We start from the raw sequence: 15,348 nt of genomic DNA on the forward strand, positions 1-15,348 counted from the left end.
TGTTCTGCTGCAGGAAGGCAGACGGGATCCAAGCAGCAGGTGGCACAAGGTTGCCGAGCAGCTGGCTAGCGGAAGACATCTCTGGAAGCCCACAGATCACAGGGACCCTCAGTGGAAGAGGGCACACAGGAGAGGCTGGAGTGCTCGGCTGTAAGAGCTTTGGGGTGCAGGAGGGGCCACAAACTAGACCGTGAAGACGTCTCAGAGCTAGGAAAGAGTGTGGCTGACAGCCACCAGAAAGACTGATGTGGACGTCTGTCCCGCAGAGCGGCAGGGCAGATGTGTATCATTTTAAGCCACTAAGTTTGTGGCAATCTGTTATGTGGCCACAGGAAACAGATATGGGACACTTCAGGGCTCCTCCCTCCCCAAATGCAAAGAGGCCACCAGCTTCAACATCATTTTCCCCAAATAACCAATACCCAGCAAATCATGAAATCTCTAGAATCATGAAGGCTAGCGTTCCATTTCACAGACAGGTAAAGTTCCTGTTGAGGTCACCTCAAGCCACTCCAGCACCTATCCCTCCCTGCCATCCTCCTGGGCCATGAGATAACAAAAGGGCTGAGCTGCAGAGATGTGACCTGACCCCAGCTTTCCAACTGGAGCCAGGACTGAAGATGTCACCCTGAACTCCTAGCTCTGAGATAACATCTGATCTTCAGTAAAGTTCAAATCTGTCAGTGTGAAGGGCAGGAGAATCATGAAGTTCCAAGTCAGCCTGGGCCATACAGCACTCAAGAGGCAGAGGCAGGTGGATCTCTGTGAGTTCAAGGCCACTGTTCAACTCTGGTCTACAGAGAGAGTTCCAGGACACTTAGGGCTATACAGAGGAACACTGTTTTGTTTGAAACAAAACAAAAAAGCAGAACTGGAAGATAGTTCAAGGAATAAGGAGTTCGTAGGAGGCAGAGGCAGGCAGATCTTCATGAGTTCAAGGCCAGCCTGGCCTACAAGAGCTAGTTCCAGGACAGGCACCAAAAACTCCAGAGAAACCCTGTCTCGAAAATTTAAAAAAAAAAAAAAAAAAAAAGGAGTTTGCTATGCAAGCCTGAGGACTTACATTCTAGCCCCAGAACTCATAAAGATGACATCCAGGGGGTTGGAGATTTGTGGTAAAGAGCACTTACTCGTTCTTGGACCCAGGTTCAATTCCCAGCATCCATATGAAGGCTCCCCACCTCCTTGAGCACCAGGCATGCATGTGGTACACAGACACGCATGCAGGCAAAACACTCATACACACAAAATAATAAAATAAATAAAAAATAATATCTAGGCTTGGAAAGAGCTTTTGAATCCCAGAGTACTGGGGAAGCAAACACAAGCTATCTGATCCCTTTCTGGTCTAACTGGGGAGCCCCAGGTACCAGTGAGAGACCCTGACTTTAAAAAAAAGTGAACAGCCCTGAGGAACAACACAAGAGGTTGACCTCTGGCTTCTACAAACACACAAACACCTGCAACACATACATGTGCACACATACCTGCCCTCCACACACACACACATACACATGGATCCCTCTCACATACACATACACGTAAAAAGCAAAGGGAGCAGGTGTTACCCCGCAAGCTAAAGACTGAAGGAAGCCTCAGGAGGAACCAAGGCCAACACAAATGCCCTGGGAAGTAGAATGGAGGATTCAGAAGAGGCAAGGGCGGGGGCAGGGTGGGCAGCAGGAACTAGAAAACCCCATAATAGCAGGATTCACTACCATCTGGCTCAGCAAGGGCTGAACATCTGGCCACTGGCATTTATGTAACCTGTGTGTGCGTATGGCCCTCACTGGCCTGAACCAACCATCACTGGTTCTCCTCCATCTGACTCTTCCTGGCTTAGGAAAAAGATGTCACAGTCAGGGGTCAGTCATGGGGCCCAGCTGACGCCATGTTCCTGTCACTAACAGGTGAAAGCTCAGCGAGTCCTGCCTTCCCCGCGTCCCTGCCATCCCTGTGTCCCTGCCGTCCCCGGGTCCCTGCCATCCCCATGTCTCTGCCGTCCCCGCGTCCCCGCCATCCCCGTGTTCCTACCATCCCCGCGTCCCTGCCGTCCTTGTGTTCCCGCCGTCCCTGTGTCCCTGCTGTCCCTGTGTCCCTGCCGTCCTTGTGTTCCCGCCGTCCCTGCGTCCCTGCCATCCCCGTGTCCCCGCCGTCCCCGTGTCCCTGCCATCCCCGTGTCTCCCGCCGTCCCTGTGTCCCTGCCATCCCCATGTCCCTGCCATCCCCGTGTCCCCCGATGTCCCCGTGTCCCTGCCATCCCCATGTCCCTGCCGTCCCCGCATCCCTGCCCTCCTTGTGTTCCCACCGTCCCCATGTCCCTGCCGTCCCCGCGTCCCTGCCATCCCTGTGTCCCTGCCGTCCCTGTGTCCCTGCCGTCCCTGTGTCCCTGCTGTCCCTGTGTCCCTGCCGTCCTTGTGTTCCCGCCGTCCCTGCGTCCCCGCCATCCCCGTGTCCCCGCCGTCCCCGTGTCCCTGCCGTCCCCGACGTCTCTGTGTCCCTGACGTCCCCGTGTCCCCGCTGTCCTCGTGTTCCCACTGTCCCCGCCCATACCCAAGCACACACAACATGGCTGGCTGAGAGCCTTCTGTTTCTCTTATGTAAACTTACACGCAGGGATCCCAGTCCACGCATTCTGCACAGTGATCATTCTCCTGTGTCTAGTTCTTCACATGTACCCCTGTACACGTGTCTTTAAAGCCACACACATTTACACATTCACATGCTGTACTCGTGTGTACGTGCACATGCACACACGTGTTTGCAGGTACAGGTTCCCACGCCAGATTTAGCAATAAAAACCCAGCCTGTAAAATGGGGAGCATACATTCAACAATGATTTGCTTGCCAGGCGGTGGTCGCACCTGCCTTTAATCCCAGGCAGAGGCAGGCGGATCTCTGTGAGTTCAAGGGTAGCCTGGTCTATAGAGTGAGTTCCAGGACAGCCAGGGCTGTTACACAGAGAAACCCTGTCTCAAAAAATTTAAAAAAAAAAATGATTTGCCTATCTAAAGTTCAACTTCAACTCAGTGTCCTGCTTTTATTTAAGACAGAATCTCATGTAGCCCAGGCTGGCCTCTAGTTTCCTATAGCCAAAGCTGACCTTCCTATAGCCAACTTCTGATCCTCCTGCCTCTAGGTCTGAAGTGCGTGCAGGGGGGGATATGGGCGTGCGCTCCCCCTCTGGTTTATGTCATCCTAGGACTTGAACCCAGGGCCTCAGGGCCTCAGGCATGCCAGGCAAGGACTCTATCAATTGAGCTATGTCCTGAACTCAAGCATTCTGTACTTTATCTGACAAATCTTACATATGCATATCATACCCATCGCGAGTCCTAAAGCCGCTAGTGTGGCCAGGCTCCGCTGTTTTGCCAGGAGAATTTCAAAGTCTGGTCATTGGCTCACTACTGCTGTCTGGCCCACAACCCCAGGCACCCAACTGTAGTGCTTTTTTGTTTGTTTTTGTTTTGTTTTGTTTTGTTTTGTTTGAGACAGGCTTTCTCCTTATAGCCTTGGCTGTCCTGGAACTTGCACTGTAGACCATGCTGGCCGCAAACTCACAGAGATCCATCTGCCTCTGCTTCCCAAGTGCTGGAATTAAAGGTGTGCGCCACCACCATCTAGCCAATTATGGCTTTTAATAACCTGGCCCTAAAGCTGGCAGGATGTTTCAGTGGATAAAAGCACTTGCCATCAAGCCTGATGATCTGAGTTTGATCCTCAGGCCTCACATGGTAGAAGAACAGAGCCAACTCCTGCAAATTGTCCTCTGAACCCCACATTCATGCCATGGTATGTTCGAAATACCTGTACACTAATTATATAAATAGACAAACAAATAAAATTTTTCTAATTTTTAAGCAAAAAGAAAGATGGGCATGGTGGTACATGCCTTTAATCCAAGCACTGAGAAGCAGAAACAGAAAAATCTCTGAGTTCAAGACTAGCCTAGTCCACGTACATCAAGACTAGCCTGATCTACATGCATAGTGAGTTCCAGGCCAGTCAGAGCTTTGTGGTAAGACAGTCTGAGAGAGAAAGAGAGGGAGGGAGGGAGGGAGGGAGGGAGGGAGGCAGGGAGGGAGGGAGGGAGGGAGAGACGGAGGGAGGAAGTTTGCTGGTGGAAAAGGCTTCGTTTTCCAGGAGAAGCACTGTGGAGCTGTTGGGCCCAGAAAATGTCCCTTCCACCAGTAGCCCAGCTGTGCAGTCTGGCAGAGGCCTGGCCCTCCTCCCCCAAGGCTACCGAGGGACCAGGCCTGGAGAGTGGAGTCCATCTGGGATTCATGAGAAGCCACCTCAGCCTCTGCTCCTTCCAGCGTTGCTTCTGCTGTGGATGCGAGGACAGGGCATGTGGAATCTCTGCCACACAGCACTGACCTTCCATGCAGGAGGGGTAGCAGAGGTAGCTGTCAGAAGGGTCCTGGGGTACTCTGAGCTTAGAGTCAGGGAGTTCTGGTGGGAGGACTCTGGCCTGCCCCTCCAGAATGACCTGGGTCATCCCCTCGCTCTCTCCTAAAGGAAGGAATTCTATTAGCTCTGCGCCCTGGGCCTGCAGATGTGCAGTAGGTCTCTTGAGAGCCTCAGCAGGAACAGGGAGAGTTTCTTTAAGAAATGACTTGATCATTAAATTATTATTATGTGTTTTGGTTATGCACAAATTCTTTTTCACTATTAAAAACAAATAGAATCTACTCAGGAATACCAAAGGCAAAAAAATATTTTGGTCAGTCCTTTCCAATATTTTTTTCTCTGAATTTGTAAAAGAGTAGGCAATTTTTGAACAACAACAAAAACTGTAGTTTGGTGACCTATCTTTCTTTTCTAATATTCTGAACTGTTTCTTTCTTTTTTTTTTCTGAACTGTTTCTTTACCAACAACTAGACCCTATACTTTAATGTGTGGCAGCATGGCCGGGGTTTTGTCTAGGCATTTTGTGTGTGTGTGTGTGTGTGTGTGTGTGTGTGTGATTTTTGTTGTCATTTAAGATTTAGTGTGTGAATGTTTTACCTGAAAGTATTGGGTTTGGTTTGGTTTGATTTGGTTTGACTTGGTTTTTCAAACAGGGATTCTCTGTATTGTCCTGGCTGTTCTGGAACTCGCTCTGTAGACTAGGCTGGCCTTGAACTCACAGAGATCTGCCTGCTTCTGCCTCCCGAGTGCTGAGATTAAAGGCATGAGCGACTACCACCCTGTATGTTTTGTTGATTCCAAAGATGGGAAGAGAAAGGCTACCAACCCAAATCATCATGGTCATATTAATTAAAGCAAACAATTAATTAAAACAAGCTTTTTTATTTGTGCACATGGGCTGCCCCCCCAAAGTGGGGTGTGAGAGGTCAGCACTGGATGTGAGGAAGACAAGGTCTTTATAACTCTGGGGATTTCCAAATGAGGGATTTGCTGGGGCAAAACAGGCAGGATAACAGGAGCAGAGCATCAGAACAAGTTGGTCCTAATGACCTCCAGAAACAAAGACATGGTTGTAAAGTGGTCATAGCAAGGTAGCCTTAACAAAAGGCAGTCATAACAACCCTTTGATACAAAGGTAGGGCTGCAAGATGCTTATAACAACTTTTTGAAACAAAGACATGATTCCCATTCCTGGAACAGGTAGTACAGAATCATTTGTAGTTAAGGTTACAGGTGGGGTGTAGCCTAATCTTTGAGAACAGAGGTTTAATCACAAGAAGGAATGAACCTAGTTTTTAATTATTGTAAGATGGCTTTTAAGCCTAAGATGGAGGCAGACTGGTTCTTCATTCCCCACATGTCTTATATATCCCTGTCAAATCCTTCATAGGGTCTTAGCATTCTTTTTGGGGGGGAGAATAAAATTTGTAATGCATCAAAAGATGTATTGCTCCATAAATTATACTTGTTTGGTTAGCATGAATAGAACAAATACTTTAAGGCCATATACTCTTGATATGCCAATAGGTGCTATAGGTAGACATTTTGTCCCTTTGCCAGGAAGCTTCTTTGAACCTAATATTCTAGTCCTTTGTTAAGGACAAGGGATGCTGTACTCTCCTCTGTAATTGCTTCCTGCTGAAATTAAGAGACTATTGTCAGGGCCCAGGAAGGCTGGAACATTAGCCAAAGGCCAGGAGGGATAACAGCAATGGGCATTCATCAGAAGCATATGGTTCACTGACCCAGCTGAAGAGTCAGGGAGCTGTCATAGCTACTGGACTAGTCCACATCAGCTCTCGGGAAGTCCAGGCCTTTCTGGCTTTGCAGGACTACCTGGGGCTGGGATTGTGTAGACCTTTTTTGGAGCAGTCTGTGGTCAGAAGCTAATTTCTGGAGTGTCTGCCTGCTGAGTGGCTCTCTGCCAAGACAGAGACCAGGGACAGAAGTTAAAGAACATAAAGGAAACTTTTATACTTGAGCTTCACCTCAGGAATAGGCAACAGCTAGGGACACTTAGGCTATTGATTGACAGCAGTGCTTATTTGGGGACCCTTTGACCTGTGAGAGGTGAATTCAAGTCTTACGACCTTCTCGACGCCTGGAAACTTACATGATCACTGTTTATAATTTGTCTAACTTATTTAGGCTTTCTAGCCTCAGACATTCATAATTTAAATTGTTTTAGACCTTTGTAATTTATATAAACCTTAAAATTTTTATCCAATTATTTACCATTAGATACACATAAGTGGTTGATTACCAAGAGTAGTCTTTGCAAAGCAAGTTCCTTTAAATAGTAAAAAGTTTCATTTAAAGCCTGCTTACCCTTTAATATGAAGCCTGTAAGTAAGGCAAACCTGTGTGTGAGTTTACCTTTTTTTATCAGGTGGCATAATTGCTCTTGAAAAGTCAAGCCTGATTTTTTAAAATGTGAAATGCATTGACCAGGGGCTGGAGAGATGGCTCAGTGGTTAAAAGCATCGCCTGCTCATCTAAAGGTCCTGAGTTCAATTCCCAACAACCACATGGTGGCTCACAACCATCTGTAATGAGATCTGGTGCCCTCTTCTGGCCTGCAGGCACACATGCAGACAGAACACTGTATACACATAATAAATGAAAATCTTTAAAAAAAAATTCATTAACCATGCAGCTACTAAATTGAGGAAGCTCTAGCTAGTCGTCAACACTCAGAGATCTGAGAAGGATAAACTCTAGCAGGACACAATCCAAATGGTCTTTATGTCAGTTAAAATGGCCAAGACTTACCCTCTATCTGGACAGCCGCCCTAAGCTCCATGGTCACAAAGGCTGTACTGGAGGTAATGGTTGTTAAGTTTCAACTGCCAAACAGGGCAGCATTAGACCTTCAGCTACCAGACTCGGGTCTGAGAGGTTTTCCTGTGGAGGAGGCACCTGGGGAACTGACCTTACTGTGATGAGACAGAGAAGAGCAGTCAAGCCAAGAGTGTCCACAGTGTCCCTCCACCTGGTGGCAGGTGAGGGAGGCATACAAGAGTTTTTCCAGTGGTTAGTGTTACCACAACCCAGGTGGAGTGACCGGGCCCCATCTGTCTTCTTTGGAAACCCTAAGGGTTCCTGGTAGGAGCATGCCTGGTACCTGAAGAGGCCAGAGGTCTCAGATCTGGAACTGGAGCAGATGGTTATGAGCCACCATGCAGGTGCTGGGGATTGAGTCTGGTCCCAGTGCGGTCAGTGCTCTTAACTGCGGAGCCATCTCCCAGACCTTTAGGGGGTTTGTTTTGTTTCATTGTTTCTGTTACCTTAGGTGATGGCCTGGGAAGACAGCTCAGTGAACGAAGAGCTTGGGGCTTGAGCAAACAGACCTGAATTTGGATCTCCAGTCCCCTGTGAAACCAGGCTGCTGAAGGCGCTTGCAGCCCCAGTCCTGGGAAGTGAGGTGGAGAAACAAGGGTCCCTGAAACTCACTGACTAGCCAGCTGGTCTAGCCGATTGCTAAATTCAGGTTCACTGAGAGACCCTGTCTCAAAACAATCCCGGGAGTCAGAGAGACAGGGTTTCTCTGGCTCAAGGTTGCTCAGGCTTTTCTTTCTTTTTCTCTTTCTATCTTTTCTCTTTCTTTCTTCTCTCTCTCTCTTTCTTTCTTTCTTTCTTTCTTTCTTTCTTTCTTTCTTTCTATTTTCTACTAGTTCTGTCTTCTCTGCTTCTCTTTTCTCTTTCTCTTGGCCCTCTTTGAGTTGTTTCATTTCTTTTCCTCTCTCTACTGATGTGGATTTCCTACCTCTCTCCATTGTTATTGTCGAAGTACCGGTGTATGGACTGAAGTGCAGTGGGCAGAGCGCTTGCCTAATGTGCACACAGACCTCCGCCCCTTCCCCAGCACCTTATAAACCAGATGTGGTGGTGAACACCTGTAATCCCAACACTCAGGAGGCGTTGTCAGGGAGATCAGGATTTCAAGGTCACCCTTGACTTCCTTTGACTCCTAGGCTGAGACCTATCTCTAAAGGGAAAAAGGTTAATTAGTGAGTTTACAAGGTTGAAACACTACAACCGTCCTACAACCGTCAATTTCCTCCCCAACCATTTTAGCTTCCTGCCACCCACATCTGAAACCTAGAAGCTGTTCATCAACTGCTGTGTGTGTTAAATCACAACTGCTTTCCCATGCAGTGTGCGTTTAAAATTGGCATCATCTCTGAGTTACCCTTTGCTCTCAGGTCCTCGGCCCTCCTCAGTGCTCCTGGGGTCACATTCCCAACTGAAGTGTGTCTCCCTCCTGACTGCTGGGATTTAAGGTATGTGCCACCACCTCTAGCAGCTTTTGTTTGTTAATGTGTATATTTCTTTCTTTCTGTTGGAAGCAGTGCAGGCATGTCACAGTGCACGCTGTGGAGGCCAGAGGACAGCTTGCAGGACTCAGTTCTCTCCTTCTACCACGTGGGTCCCCGGAATGGAACTCAGGTCATGAGCCTCGGCGCCAATGCCTTTATCTACTCTTCTTAAGGGTTCTGTATGTTTTATTTTAAATGCATATTTTATTTTCAGAAGTTCCATTCACATTGGTGTTTCAATCATGTCTGGGGCTGGGAGGTGCTATGTAGTTTTAGGCTAGTCTCAAGCCATTAATCCTTTTACCTCAGCCTTTTTTAAAAAATATTTATTTATTTATTATGTATACAATATTCTGTCTGTGTGTATGTCTGCAGTCCAGAAGAGGGCACCAGACGTCATTTCGGATGCTTGTGAGCCACCATGTGGTTGCCGGGAATTGAACTCAGAACCTTTGAAAGAGCAAGCAATGCTCTTAACCACTGAGCCATCTCTCCAGCCAGCCTTTTTTGGTTGTTATTGTTTGTGGACCAGGCTGGCCTTGAACTCACAGACATTTGCCTACCTCTGCCTCCCAAGTGCTGGGATTAAAGGCGTGCACCACCACCTGACTTTACCTCAGTGCTGAGACTGTAACTGTGCATCAACGCACCCAGCATTCTGCCTCCCTCCCTCTCTCCTACTCCTCCTCCTTCTTCTCTCTCTCTCTGTGAAGAGACTTACAACAGTGCCTACTATGTTTTAGGTCTCTATCTCTATTTCTATCTCTATCTCTATCTCTATCTCTATCTCTCTGAGACAGGGTCTCATTATGTCTCCCTGGACATCCTGAACTTGTTTTGTAGACCAGCCTGACCACTAACTCACAGAGAGGCACACTTGCCTCTGCCTCCCACACCTGCTGGGATTAGAGGTGCGCCACCACATCCAGTCTAGATGCCAGGCTCTTTACTAAGCCCTTCAAGACATTGCTATCTAAGACATGAACTTTCATTGTTCATAACTTAAGTATAAGAAAATTGAAGCTGAGCATAGCAGTATACACCATTTATCCCAGTACTTGGGAGACAGAGGCAGATGCTTCTCTATAAGTTTGAGGCCAGCTTGGTTTACAGAGAAAGTTCCAGGACAGTAAGAGTAAGATATGTGAAACCCTATTTTTTAAAAAAAGATAAAATCGAGGCTCTAATCTCAGCCTCCTGATTCATGTCTCTGAATCTCCCACTCCCCACCCCCTGCAGGTGCCTAGCGATGGGGTTGCACTTGCCATAGATTACAAAACGTACACTAGGGACCTTTACCACAGGCTACTGTCTGAAGCAGCCCTCTCTCTATCTTCACTAGCAGAGCCGGCCCACACACCAGGTGCTGCCTGGGCTCCGGGACCAGTCAGACCACTGAGAAAGGTGTAAAGGGGCCTCGCCACCTCCTAGCTCCTGGGAACAGACACACAGCCTCCTGACCTCAGCCCCAGCAGGGTTCCTAAACCGGCCACCTTCTGTGCTGAAGGTGTTTTCTCAAGGTGGCTGAAGCAACAGCCCAGCAGTGTGACTTCCTGCTGAGATAACCTCTGTTTTCCCGTGCCCCTTCCCACTTGGCCGGAAGACGACAGGCTCTATCTTACCCCATGCAGGAGGACAGAGCATGGTTGGAATGTGTCTCCTGATAACGGGGTTTGTGTGGGGCTGGGATCAGGGTGGGCTGCCCGTCCCAGGCTCTCGGGGATGTGTGGAGCTGGACGATAAGGGCTCTGCAGGGGCCTCAGAGCTGAAGCCCTGCCATGTAGCTCTGGACCAGAGCTGAGAAAGAGGACCATACCCAGGTCACATTTGAGGGAGCTTAGCATGGCTGTGTTTTGTGTGTGGTGTAGAAGGTTGACAGAGGAAGGCAAGGTTCCCAGGGGGTCCCAGTGTGAGAGGCCAGGCTGTGAAAAGAGGAGCATGCCAGCTGTGACACTCACTTATACAACCACTAGCCCCCTGATCAAATCCTAGAGAGACCACATGGAATGTGGGAGTTACGGGGCGGGAGATCGGCTGGCCCTAGTGGCACAGACCTGGAACTACGTCACTTGGGTGGCAGAGGCAGAATGATCTCAAGTTTGAGACTATCCAGAAGTGTCCTGGGAAATCTAGCTAAAATAACAAATGAGGCCTCCAGCAGGGCTTGGCTGGCAGAGCGCTTATATGCATGAAGCCCTGGGTTTGATTCCCCGGCACCTCATAAAACAGCGCTCAGGAGCTGGAGGGTCGAAGTTCAGTCATGCCTGGCTGCATAGTGGATTTGAGGCCTGCCTGGAATACAATAATATTATTAATTAATAGTTAATAATTATTATTAGATAATGAATGGATTTGTGAGCATGAGTTCTGGAATCAGTCTAGGCTTGAGTTCGAAGCCCATCTCACCCCTTAGGAGCAGGTGTGTTCCCATCCCAAGGATAGGTAGGGGTTTTTGTGTCCCCCAAACAGCTTTCACAGCACAGTGTTGGAACTCCAAGGTCCAGGTGGCCGAGGAGTTTGCCCAGGTCTCTGCCACCTTCTTGACATGGCTGCCACAGACCTTCTCGTGGCCTTGTCTGTGGCAGCCATGCCAAGAAGGTGGTAGAGACCTGGGCAAACTCCTGGAGTCTGGAGCAGGAAAGGCTGCAAGGGCCAAGAAGCCAGAGATAAGAGCCTTTCCCTGAGGGATCCTGTCCTCCGTCCTTCCTTGTACCTGCTTTCTTCCCTGCTGACCCATCTGCTGTCACAGCTGACCCATGTGAATCCCTTGCCCCCATCAGCCAATGTCTGCCCAGAGTGACCAGAGTCCGCGGAACCTAATGCGATGTGCCCCCCATGACTTAAGCACAGGGCCCCCAGTAGAGCCCACTCATCTGGGTAGGCAGGTGGTGAGCTGAATCCTAGGATCCCTGGCTTCCTGGATAGGGATGGGCCCACAGCAGGCCCTCAACAAAGCAATTTCATGTAAGGACATTTTGTTTTAACAAATAACCTGAAGACCAGAGTGCAGTGCTAAGCCAATAGAGACCAAGCGGTGGTGGCGCACACCTTTAATCCCAGTGCTTGGGAGTCCCACACCTTAATCCCAGCACTAGGGAGGTGGAGACAGGAAAGGACATGGCTGGCTGGAGAGAGGACTATAAGGCAGGAGGAGACAGGAGCTCAGATGCAGTCTGGAGATGCAGTCTGAAGCCATCAGTCAGAGAATGCAGTTGGGGAGGCAGCGTGAGGACAAGATCACCCTTTTGGTCTGAGCATTGGTAGAGGTAAGATGTCTCTCTTGTGGCTGGCTGCGCTGCTTATCTGATCTTCAGGCAAGCTTTATCTGTTAAAATACAGACAAGATATCACTATATTTTCCAGAAGAATAATTCTTGTCCCTTAGCACCAGAGCTCTTAAGGACTATGTCTGGGGACAGCCCTGAGTGGGGTATTGGCCTCTACAGCCAGAGGTAGACACGCAGTGGGAGGGGCCAAGAGTGTCCCTGCTCCCCTGCGACTTCTGTGTCTTGTGATGCTGCAATTCAAGAGCCCCCTGACTCAGCGGGATATTAATAGCCTGGCGGGTTCCCAGGAGACCGACTCTGCCAGCAGCTAGTCAAAAGGACTTCCAGACAGGGCGTCCCTGTATCCACAGTTAGTCCACAGCCCCTGGCTGCTTCCTCATTTCCTCCTCCTGCAACCCCTGCTGCCCTAGAGCCCCTCCTCTTTAGAAGGAAGCATGGGGTAGACTCTCCTCCCCAGCTTTAAGCAGTCTTTCATAGACCTCAGGGGACATAGACCCACCCGGGAAGACCCAGGAGGGAAAACAGGCGTGGGCTGTAAAGTCAGAGCCAAGTTCAGCTTCAGCCTCTGGCTTCTGATGCAGCGACTCCAACCCGGCTTCGTTTCTCACGGTAAAGTGGGGATCTCACTGAGACTTATTGTTTCTGGTTTTGCTGTGAGGGCAAAATGAAGTAGTTGTCACAAAGGGCAAAGCTTGGGATTGACATCTTTTGTTTGTTTGCTTATTTTCCTAGACAGGGTTTCTCTGTGTGGCCCTGGCTGCCCTGGAACTCACTCTGTAGACCAGGCTGGCCTTGAACTCACAGAGATCCGCCTGCCTCTGCCTCCTGAGTGCTGGAATTAAAGGCGTGAGCCATCATGCTCGGCTTTTTTTTTGTGGGTCGGGGTGGGGAGCTGACATATTTTCATCCCTGGTACCATGTCTCTGGGTCTCCACACTGCTGGCTATCAGCACATTCTGGACTGGGTTTCTGTCATTCCACGCCCTCTAGTGTCCACCGGCTGTTATTGCAGCAGGACCTGCATATGTGGAATGTGGATTCAGCTTTTTTTTTTTTTTTTTTTGAGCAGGGCCTCCTGTAACCCAGACCTGCGATTCTCTATTTAGCCTATTAAGCTGTTTAGCTGCAGATGACCTTGAATTCCTGCTGCTCCTTCCACCTCCTCCCAGTTGCTAGGACCATAGGAAATGCAACCATGCCTTCTCCCAGTCCCTTTAGAGCTCAACAGCCTGGACAGAGCCATTTGGCCATCCTTGGGATGAGTCCTGGCTTAGTGGGTGCTAGGGGCAGAACCCTGAAGTTCCTGAATGCTAGGCCAGCCCTCTTCAACTGAGACCATCTTCAGCCCCGTGAGGTGTCCTTTCTGATCCAGGCCTCTGTTATAAATGCACAGCACAACAGACTGAAAATGGAGACAGGGCCTCCCCCCCGTCCTCCCCCCTCCCCGTCTTCCCTTTGGCAGCTCAAAAGACAAGGCAGTTCGGTTTGGCATCCATAAGATGAGCCCTGGGGTCTTGTGGTTGAACAAACTGCAAGGTCTCTGAACTCCTGAGTCTTTATCTTGGAAGAGGTTGTGCGACCTTGGGGGGAAGTGTTGGGGAGAGGGGCAGGAGGAGCCAGGAGGAGGCAGCCAGGGAGGCCACAGCTGATAGCTCAAGTAGAGGAGAGTCCTTGAAGGATCTGGGAAGCCACAAGCCCGTGTAGGTCAAGGTTTCAGGACTGGAGTGGGGCCAGGGATGGGAGGTCATGAGACACAGAGAGTTAAACATCTTGATTAGTGTGGTAGGGTGCATAGTGATGATCCCAGGGCTGTGTGGCTAAGGGGACCAGTGTCAGAAGCTCCCACAGCTCAGCTCAGACCCCGTTACCAAGCCTGAAGCTAACCTCAGTTTCCCCATCTGCAACATGAGGAAGTGGGCCTAGTCACAACTGTCTATCTAAAACCTGTCTCCTTTAGCCAGGGTTAGACCCAGGCTGTTTGGCTGCACAGGGACCTCCAGATAGCCCAGGCTTGGGGATCCTGACCCTCCAGCCCAGACATGTGCTGACCTCAGCCAGGGTGTGAGGCATAGATATGATGGGTGATGTTTTGCCCCATGATGTGATGCTGAGTTTGGGAGTTTAGCACTATGTCTGGTACTTTTTGCTTACAGACTGCTATTGGTCAAATTGTGCATCCCCTAAAGTAGATGTGTTGGGGTCCTAACCTGCAAATGTGACCTTATTTTGTCTTTACAGCTTCAATGAAGCTGCAACAAGGTCATAAGGGTGGCCCTAGCCTACTAAGATCACTGTATTTATTTATTTGTTTGTTTGTTTTAAAGGCAGGGACCAGTAGAAAACAGCCCAACAGGTAAGTGTTTGCCAGCAAGCCTGCCAACCTGAGTTCTTTCCCTAGGACTTACATGATGGAAGGAGTGAACCAATTCCCATCAAGTGTTCTCTGACCTGCACACAGGCATCGCGGCATGAACACATTCACGTGCAAATAACTAAACATGAAAGGGAACCAAGGAGACAGCTCTGAGGTTTACTAGTAAAAAACTCACACCCAGCCTAGGGTTTGAGCCCCAGGTCCAGCAAAATGAACAGGTAAAGTTAGGGCTGGGGGCAAAGAGCTTTACTGTGCACAAGTGAGGACCTGCGTTCAGACCCTGGGACCTGTGGAAAGCCAGGAGCGACGGTGTGTATCTTTGATCCCACTCTGGGGTCTCTAATCCCAGCACTCAGGCAGGTGGATCTGCGTGAGTTCCAGGACAGCCTGGTATACACGGAGAGACCCTGTCTCAAAAACTAATTAATGAATCAGTCAATTAAAATAAGGTGGCGAAAGATAGAGACAACTGAGACCTGGGGGCTGGTAGGGCACGGAGCAGAAAGTGTGCAGAAAGAGGGCATGGCGGGCAGGATGGGACCAGTCACAGGCAGGGACTGAAGGACTGCTGGGAGAGTCGGTCACAGTCCCCTTTGAAATGTTAAATAGGTAGCTCAGCCATTTGTCCCAGGTTTGAAGCCTAGCAGTCAGGTGTCATCCTGAACTGTTCTCAGTTTTTGAGACAGGATCTCCTTGTGGGTTCCAGAAGCCAGTGAAGTCCGGAGATTTGCTTGTCTCTGCCCCACCACCAGTGTGGAGGTTACAGACATACTAGGCAGCACCCGGCTATCATGTGGGTGTTTGGTCTTCACACTTATGTGGCAAGCAGTCTACCAGCTGCATCATCTCTTTGGCTCTTTTCTTCTCCTCCTCCTTCCTTTTCCTCCTCCTTCCTCTTCTTCTTTCCTCCCCCTTCTTCCTCCCCTCTTCTTTTAAATTTATGTATTTATTATATAT

This window comes from Arvicola amphibius, chromosome 7 (assembly GCF_903992535.2).
Source record: "Arvicola amphibius chromosome 7, mArvAmp1.2, whole genome shotgun sequence".
Classification (NCBI taxonomy): domain Eukaryota; kingdom Metazoa; phylum Chordata; class Mammalia; order Rodentia; family Cricetidae; genus Arvicola; species Arvicola amphibius.